Genomic DNA, 10364 nt, shown 5'->3' on the forward strand with positions numbered 1-10364 from the left:
GTACACACGGATCTGAATATTGCAGACCCGTTGACTAAACCTCTTCCACGAGCAAAACATGATCAACACCATAATGCTATGGGTGTTCGATACATCACAATGTAACTAGATTATTGACTCTAGTGCAAGTGGGAGACTGTTGGAAATATGCCCTAGAGGCAATAATAAAATAGTTATTATCATATTTCCCTGTTCATGATAATCGTCTATTGTTCATGCTATAATTGTATTAAAAGGAAACAGTAATACATGTGTGAATAAATAGATCACAATGTGTCCCTAGCAAGCCTCTAGTTGGCTAGCTCGTTAGTCAATAGATGATCATGGTTTCCTGATCATGGGCATTAGATGTCATTGATAACGGGATCACATCATTGGGAGAATGATGTGATGGACAAGACCCAATCCTAAGCCTAGCACTAGATCGTATTGTTCGTATGCTAATGCTTTTCTAATGTCAAGTATCTTTTCCTTTGACCGTGAGATCGTGCAACTCCCGGACACCGTAGGGGTGCTTTGGGTGTATCAAACGTCACAACGTAACTGGGTGACTATAAAGGTGCACTACGGGTACCTCTGAAAGTGTCTGTTGGGTTGGCACGAATCGAGATCGGGATTTGTCACTCCGTGAGACGGAGAGGTATCTCTGTGCCCACTCGGTAGAACATCATCATGAGCTCAATGTGACTAAGGAGTTAGTCACACGATGACGTGCTACGGAATGAGTAAAGAGACTTACCGGTAACGAGATTGAACAAGGTATAGGTATACCGACGATCAAATCTCGGGCAAGTTCTATACCGACAGTCAAAGGGAATCGTATACGGGATTGATTGAATCCTTGACATCGTGGTTCATCCGATGAGATCATCGTGGAGCAAGTGGGAGCCACCATGGGTATCCAGACCCCGCTGATGGTTATTTGCCAGAGAGGTGTCTCGGTCATGTCTGCCTGTCTCCCGAACCCGTAGGGTCTACACACTTAAGGTTCGATGACGCTAGGGTTATAGGGAATTGTTGTACGAGGTTACCGAAAGTTGTTCGGAGTCCTGGATGAGATCCCGGACGTCACGAGGAGCTCCGGAATGGTCCGGAGGTAAAGATTGATATATAGGACGGATGGTTTTGGACATCGGAAGTGTTTCGGGCGTCACCGGTAATGTACCGGGACCACCGGGACCACCGAAGGGGGGCTACGACCCCGGGAGGCTAGATGGGCTAAGTGGGGAAGGGAACCAGCCCCTAGGTGGGCTGGTGCGCCCCCCACCCAGCCCATGCGCACCAGAGAAAGGGGGAAGGGGGAAACCCTAGCATAGGTGGGCCTAAGGCCCACCAGAGGGGTGCGCCACCCCTCCTCCCTGCCCTGGCCGCCGCCCCCTCTCCCATCTGGGGCTGCCGCAGCCCTTGGGGGTGGGAACCCTAAGGGCTGCGCCCCCTCCCTCTCCCCCTATATATAGTTGAGGGTTCGGGGCTGTTTGAGACACGGTTTTCATCTCTCTCTCGGCGCAGCCCCGCTCCTCTCCCTCCTCCTCTCTGCCGGTGCTTGGCGAAGCCCTGCCGGGAGACCTCGTCTCTCCATCGACACCACGCCGTCGTGCTGCTGGAGTTCTTCCCCAACCTCTCCCTCCTCCTTGCTGGATCAAGGTGCGGGAGACGTCACCGGGCTGCACGTGTGTTGAACGCGGAGGTGCCGTTGTTCGGCACTAGATCGGAATCGCCGCGAGTACGACTCCATCAACCGCGTTCTAGCAACACTTCCACTTAGCGATCTTCAAAGGTACGAAGATGCTCTTACCCCTCTCTCGTTGCTGGTCTCTCCATAGGAAGATCTGAACATGCGTAGGAAAATTTTGAATTTATGCTACGTTACCCAACAGTGGCATCAGAGCCAGGTTTTCTATGCGTAGATTCTATGCACGAGTAGAACACAAAAGTTGTCGATGATTTGTCAATTTGCTTGCCGCTACTAGTCTTATTCTTTTCCGGCGGTATTGTAGGATGAAGCGGCCCGGACCGACTTTACACGTACACTTACGTGAGACTGGTTCCACCGACAGACATGCACATTACCCAACATGCGTAGGAAAATTTTGAATTTATGCTACGTTACCCAACATGCCAGGGGGTGGCCACAAGCCTGGACGGTGCGGCCACCCCCTAGGCCGCGCCATGGGGGCTTGTGGGCACCCTGCTGGCCAACTTGCCCCCTCTTTTGATATATGGAGGGTTTTGTCCAGAAAAAAAATCAGACGGGAGCTTTTTCATGGTTTCGACGCCGCCACGAGGCTGAACTTGAGCAGAACCAATCTAGAGCTCCGGCAGGACGATCCAGCCGGGGAAACTTCCCTCCTGGAGGGGGATATCATCGCCATCGTCATCACCAAAACTCCTCTCATCGGAGGGGACTCATCACCATGAACATCTTCATCAGCACCATCTCATCTCCAAACCCTAGTTCATCACTTGTAACCAATCTCCGTCTCACGACTCCGATTGTTACTTGTAAGGTTGCTAGTAGTGTTGATTACTCTTTGTAGTTGATGCTAGTTGGATTACTTGGTGGAAGAGTTTATGTTCAGATCCTTGATGCTACTCATTACAGCTCTGATCATGATTATGATTATGCTTTGTGAGTAGTTACTTTTGTTCCTAAGGACATGCGATAAGTCATGCTAATAATAGTCATGTGAATTTGGTATTCGTTTGGTATTTTGGTATGTTGTATGCTGTTTTTCCTCTAGTGGTATTATGTGAACGTCGACTACATAACACTTCACCATTATTTGGGCCTAGAGGAAGGCATTGGGAAGTAGTAAGTAGATGATGGGTTGCTAGAGTGACCGAAGCTTAAACCCTAGTTTATGCGTTGCTTCGTAAGGGGCAGATTTGGATCCACTAGTTTAATGATATGGTTAGACTTTGTCTTAATTCTTCTTTCGTAGTTGCGGATGCTTGCGAGAGGGGTTAATCATAAGTGGGATGCTTGTCCAAGTAAGGGCAATACCCAAGCGCCGGTCCACCCACATATCAAACTATCAAAGTAAGGAACGCGAATCATATGAACATTATGAAACTAGCATGACAGAAATTCCTGTGTGTCCCCGGGAGCGTTTTTCCTCCTATAAGACTTTGTCCAGGCTTGTCCCTTGCTACAAAAGGGATTGGGCCACTTTTCTGCACCGTTGCTACTTTTGTTACTTGTTGCTTGCTACAAATCATCTCACCACACAATCACTTGTTACCGACAATTTCAGTGCCTGCAGATTTTACCTTGCTGAAAACCACTTGTCAGATCCTTCTGCTCCTCGTTGGGTTCGACACTCTTACTTATCCAAAGGACTACGATTGATCCCCTATACTTGTGGGTCATCAGCGATATCTTGGTTTAGCCGTGCCAAGTCCACACCAAGGGAGATGAGGATGGCAACCCCATCTTCCCTAAAAATTCCACTCGAGATTGTCTCCTTCTCTAGGAGGAGATGCAAGGATAACCCTCTAGGGGAAAGGATGATGATGATGAGGGGGAAGATGCCTCCCAGTACACTAACATCGAGAAAAACCTCATGATCTTCGGTGACGTCGAGAGCAAGAGACGATTGAAGGTCATCAATCGGGAGGTCAACATGGCAGCACCGACTGTCACCAAGTTCCTCAACTGGGCGAACAAGCCTGTCACTTTCGATCAATCGGATCATCCAGCCCATACAGCTACCTCCGGGCGGTAGGCGCTGATTGTTGATTCGGTGGCTAATGGGGTCTGACTGCGCAAAGTCCTGATGGACGGAGGCAACAACCTCAACATAATTTACGCCGACACGCTCAAGGCGATGGACATCCCAATGTCCCGACTGAACAAGAGTAAGATGCATTTCCACGGGGTCATCCTCGGGAAGAAAGCCGAGTCACTCGGCCACATCTCGTTGGATGTCGTGTTCGCAGACAAGAAGAACTTCCGAAAGGAGAGTCTGACATTTGAGGTGGTGGACTTCCGTAGTGCCTATCATGCCATTCTAGGTAGGCTCATCTATGCATGATTAATGGGACAACAATGTTACGTGTATCTTAGGCTTAAGATGCCGGGACTAAAGGGTGTGATCATGGTCATCGGCAATCGAAGGGTCGCCGAGGAGTGGCTCCAAGATCGCCAACGAGCAGATAGCGATCGTCGAGCTTGAAGTATACAAGAAGATAGTGAGCGATGCTGACTTACTCAGGTCGGAGAGGCTAGCTACTGAATCCGCTTTTTAGTCGGCTGGCAAGACGAAGCAGGTCCACATTCACCTGAGTGACCCAAGTGCCTCAGCGATGAACATCTCCACATCACTCGGCGAGAAATAGGAAGGCGAGTTCATCCAGTTCCTCCATGCGAACTCGGACATCTTCGCATGGAAGTCGTCTGACATGCCAGGTGTACCCAGGGAGCTGGCTGAGCATCGACTCCGAGCCGACCCCAAGATCAAGCCAGTCAAGGAACACATTCTTCGATCGTCCATCGAGAAGCGCAAGGTGATTGGCAAGGAGATCGCTCGGCTCCTAGCTTCTAAGTTCATTCGAGACGTATACCACTCCGAGTGGCTAGCGAATTTCGTCATGGTGCCCAAGAAGAACAACTCACTTCGAATGTGTATTGTCTTCAAGCACCTCAATCGGGTCTGCCCTAAAAATCATTTTCCCTTACCCCGCATAGATCAAATAGTAGATTCTACTATCGGGTGTGAATGCATGTCGTTCCTGGATGCATACTCCGGGTACCACCAGATCCGAATGCATGGTACCAATGAAATAAAAATGGCCTTCATCGCCCCATTCGGGTGCTTCTGCTACATCACTATGCCATTCGGTCTAAAAAACGCAAGAGCTACTTTCTAGAGCACGATCTAGAAATGCTTGCAAAAGCAGTTTACACGGAATGTGGAGGCCTACAAGGATGAAATTGTGGCCAAGTCTAGGAAAGGTTCCGACCTCCTGGCCGACCTTGTCACAACCTTCCGAACCTACGACGCTTTGAGATAAAGCTCAATCCGGTTAAATGCACTTTCGGGGTGCAAGTCGGCAAGTTGCTCGGTTTCCTCATTTTAGAATGTGGGATCGATGCCAACCCCGACAAAATCGGCGCTATAGTCCAAATGAAACAACTAGAACGTCTCCATGACGTGCAAAGGCTCATATGTTGCCTTGCGGCTCTAAGCGGATTCATCTCAAGACTCGGTGAGAAGGCATTACCTCTCTATCGACTAATGAAAAAATCTGACAGGGTCGAATGGACGCCCAAGGTGCAAGCCGCATTCAAAGAACTCAAAGCCTTTCTTTCCACCTAGCCGGTGTTATCTGCTTCGAGCAGCCGGGAGCCTTTGCTCCTGTACAACGTGACCACTAGCCAAGTGGTCAACGCCATCCTCATCGTGAAGCGCCAGGATCCACGGAAGGCATACAAGGTTTAGAGACCCATTTAGTACATCTCAAAAGTCCTGACCCCCTCCAAGGAAACAATACTAGGAAAAACCTTATAGGCAGGACCTCAGTAGTAGCGTTGGAAAAAAGAAAATGATGCTGCTAATTACCGGTAGCGCTGATCCAATCAAGCGCTACTACTAACTCCTTGGCAGTAGCGCTGCTTATTAAAAAGGCGCTACTACTATTTGGGAACAGACGATGCCACCGACCGTAGTTGTACTAGCAGCGTTGTCCAAAATCCAGCGCTACTGCTAAGTGTTTAGCGGTAGCGCGTTGTTTTGCAGCACCGCTGCTACTAGTTGGCCCCACTTAGTAGTAGCACTCGCTGGTATGCAGCGCTACTACTAATAGCATAGCAGCAGCGCTCTCTGGTATCCAGCGCTACTTCTAGTTGCGGCTGCCACCTTTTTACCCCCTCCCCTCCCCACTTTCACCTCTCCCCCTCCTCTCCCCTCTCCACACTCTCCATACCATTGTTGCTCTTCTTCTCTCTTCCTCCTACATCTCTTCTCTCCTCATTAATGTCCCCCTTCACCATAACTCTCCTTCATAAATGACTTCTCTCACATCTCTCTTTGTCCTACCTCTCTTCCTCTCCCCATTATATTAATTCCCCCTGCATCATAACCCCCTCTCCATTAGTTAGATAGCTAGATTCACCTGTCCTCCCCAACAACTAAATCTATCTAGCTATTTAGCCATCCACGCGTGCTCTTCCGATCGGTCTCTCTCATCATCTCACTCGATCGATCTCTCTCGGGAGATATGTAAGTGAGTAAAAAGTTGTTCACTTAAAGAATGGGAATATGTGTCTGAATGAGAATATGTGTGTTTGGGATATATATATGGAGAGATTTGTGCGAGTGTGACATGCCCTCCGATCGAGTTGCTTATGTTTTGCGGAAATGTCGATTTATTTCCGTTTCGGTGAATTTCGAGCAAACTCAATATATCCTATTTTTAGGCAAGGTCATGCCAAAATTTTATATGACTTTGAAGCATGCATGCATTATTTATTTTATAACCCTTTTGCTTGTTATACCGTGCAGTCGGTCATGAAGGTGAGTGTATGGAAGGTGGAGCGGTACATGCAATCCGCGGTGATGGACATGCATGCAAATAATCGGACTAGGATTAGATGTCCATGTGCAAGATGCAAGGAAGGAGTCCTTTTTGACCCTTTTGATCGTGGCACTTTGAAGGCGCACCTGCTGATGAATGGTTTCATGGATGGCTATAATAGGTGGATAAGTGAAGAAGATGATGATGATGAGGACGTCCAAATGGCAGGGAATAATGACACGGGGCTAGACGAAGAGATGACCGATCGACACGAAGACGATGGTGACGGACTTGGCAGTGGGGAAGACTCCGGAAATGACGGCGGCAGAGAAGATTCCGGACACGGCGAAGAAGAGTTTGGACATGGCAGAGAAGAGGCGATGGTCAAGCTGTAGTCTTTGACGCTACAAAGTGCAGTCGTGCAAGACCCTCATGTTCAAGACCTCCTTCGCAAGAGTACGACTAGCGAGAGAGCTGCTTCTAGAGAGGAGGCCAAGTTGGCTCAACTTGAAGTGGACTCGAGGACTCCATTGTATGACGGTTGCTATCCTGAGGTGACCCGCTTGAGTTTCACGCTCGAACTTCTAAAGACGAAGGCCAAAAAGAAATGGACAGACAAAATCCTCGATGAGCATTTGAAGTATCTACATAATAAAGTTCTTCACGCGGGGAACCTATGTCCTAGTAGTGTCGAGGAGGCCAAGAAAATCATTTGCCCTTTTGATTTGCCGCACATTTTGTACCACACATGCATCAATGATTGCATCATTTATCGGGAGAGCACGTGGAAAAACCAACTGTCCAGTGTGCAATGCTTCTCGATACAAGAAGGCAGGAAAGAAAGCTCCTCAGAAAGTTGTATGGTACTTTCTGATCACTCCCCGTCTGCAGCGGTATTTCGTAGATCCTAAGGAAGCAAAGCTCATGCGCTGGCACGCGGAGAGGAAGAAGCCTGGCGATGGAGATGATCTAAGGCTGAGACACCTCGTAGATGGTAGCCAGTGGAGAGCATTCAACACCGTATATGGATTTGCTAAAGAAGATCCAAGGAACCTCGTGCTTGGTGCGAGTACTGATGGCATGAATCCGTTTGGAAACCAGAACACCAAACACAAAACATGGCCCGTGTTTGTATGGATGTACAACCTCCCCCCATGGAAGTGCATGAAGACAAAGTACATACACATGTGCATGCTTATTCAAGGGCCGAAACAACCAGGAAATAGTATTAACCTGTATATGGGGCTTCTGCAAGAGGATCTAGACACGTTATAGAAATCACCGGCATGGACATGGGACGCCAGCAAAGGAGAGCATTTCCATATGAGAGCCGGGCTGATGACGACGGTGCACGACTATCTCGGTTATGGGTACACCTCAAGCCAGGTGTGCCACGGATACTGCGGATGCATGAGGTGCATGGATGATACAACGTCTCAGCAGTTTACTTCAACGAGAGATGGTGGGTCTGGGAAAATCGTGTACATGGGGCATCGTAGATGGCTTGAGAAGGATGACCCGTGGAGAAAGCGTGGATATCTATTCAATGGGTCGGCTGAGCTTCGAGGACCTCCATGTAAGAGGAGCGGCACCGAAATCGACGAGCTATTGAGAAACTGGGAACAATGCCCCGCGCCGGGAAAGATCAAAAAGGCGCGAGAGCCGCTGTTGAAGGTATGGAAAACGAGGTCTGTTTTCTGGGACTTGGAGTACTGGCCCAATCACGACACACCTCATTGCCTTGATCAAATGCATATCACAAAGAATGTCCTCGAGAGCTTGCTTGGCACATTGATGAACATTCCAGAGAAGACCAAGGATGGGTCGAAGGCAAGGAAAGACTTGGAAGATTTGAAGACCAAGAAAGACATACACCATAAAAAGTTGATGGTGGAGATGGAGAATGAGAGAGAGGAGGGGGAAAGGGGTAGAAAAGTCAACGAGAAGGAGGAGAATTATTGCCCCCCTTCGTGCTTCACCTTAAGTCCGAAGGAGATCGATCAATTCATCAAGTGCCTTATGAGAATCAAAGTGAGTTCCGATTACTGGGAAGATAAGCAGATTTCTAGACCCCAAGAAGAAATGGTTCAGCGGGATGAAGTCTCATGACTATCGCATGATGATGACGCAGATACTCCCGGTTGCCATTAGAGGGATAATGGACAAGCACGTCCGTGACACGCTTATTGGTCTCTGCAACTTCTTCGACGTTATGTCTCAAAAGTCCATAAGTGTGAAGCATCTCCAAAGGCTACATGAAGAGATCGTTGTCATACTATGTGAGCTTGAGATGTACTTCCCGCCCGCGTTCTTTGACGTCATGGTGCATCTGTGTGTCCACATCGTGGATGAAATCATCGACCTAGGGCCGACATTCCTTCACAGCATGATGCCGTTCGAGAGGATGAATGGGGTCATCAAAGGATTCGTTTGTGACAAGTCCCGTCCCGAAGGGAGCATCGTCCACGGGTATCTGACGCATGAGTGCGTCTCCTTTTGCGAGAATTATATAAGCGTCGGAGACCCTATTGTTGGTTTGCCCGTCAAGAAGCATGATGGAAGCTCAAAGGAGATGGTCACAACAACGGCCGGAGGGAATTGCATGTGAACTACTCGGATCGACGGAACGACTTTGACAGTGCTAACTTAGTAGTGCTACAACACCTAGATGTGGTAGATGATTATGTGGCATGACACAAAGAAAGCATCGCAAAGAAGTACCATGATAAGGGGATGCTCAATACGGACGACGAAGTTACTGTAGAGCACACCGCTACTTTCTTGCGTTGGTTCAAAGAGCAAGTTCTTGAAAATCCCTCGGAAGAGGGCAGTTCGGACGGATTGCTCATACACGCCTTAGCACATGGCCCTGTGCCCAAGCTCACGACCTATCAGTCCTACGATATCAATGGGTACACGTTCTACCCGAAGGCCAAAGACAGGACAGTGATTACCAGAACTCCAGGGTGACAATTCAATGCGTGACCGACGCCAATGGCACAACTGAAAGACTCTACGGAAGGTTCGAAGAGATCTCGGAGCTTGACTATGCTGGAATGCACGATGCAGCGATGTTCCATGTCAGATGGGCCAAGGATGTCGTAAGAGAAAACAAGTATTTCACCACCATGTCTATACCCGACGCGAAGAGCACTCCCGTGAACGTTAACGTCATTGCCAAAACTGAGCCATGGGTACACACTAAGCACGTGACACAATGCTTCTTCATAACCGACCCAGCCAATCCCAGCCGTGTTGTCGTGAGGAGATCCAAAAGGAGCATCATCGGAATGGATGGAGCCACCAACGAGGAAGACTACAACCAATGCGGCAACCCGATGAGGGAAGATGATGATGACGATGAAGCATACGTGAAAAGAAGAATCAAGACTACATGGCGGCGGAAAGATCGTACTCTTTGGCTCCGGAAAAGTCACAAGGAGGGGCTCAATTACTCGGCAACGAACAAGAAAGGGAAGAAGCTCAATGTGAAACGTCGTCGACACAGCTGATCAGAAACATGTATTTATATATTTGTATCTATTTTGTGTACGCACTTAAGTAACCGTTATCGGTCAACTGATATATTACCACATGCATGGTTCCGGTGATATTCGTGCATTGGGGGAGAGGGAGACGCCGTGTCGTCGATCGGGAGAAAAACAAATAATAAAGTGAAAAGTAAAGTAAACAGAAAAGGAAAGAAAAATGATAATGTCATAGCCCTAGATTATTGTTTGTACCTAGTAGCATCAGTGAGCATTCATGCATGCATTTAAATTCTTTTCAATCTGAAATGGGGAAGTGATCAAGCCTCAGGAACCAAATTCTCGAAAATAAGCAATATA

The sequence above is a fragment of the Hordeum vulgare genome, chromosome 5H (genome assembly GCF_904849725.1).
Source record: "Hordeum vulgare subsp. vulgare chromosome 5H, MorexV3_pseudomolecules_assembly, whole genome shotgun sequence".
Lineage (NCBI taxonomy): Eukaryota > Viridiplantae > Streptophyta > Magnoliopsida > Poales > Poaceae > Hordeum > Hordeum vulgare.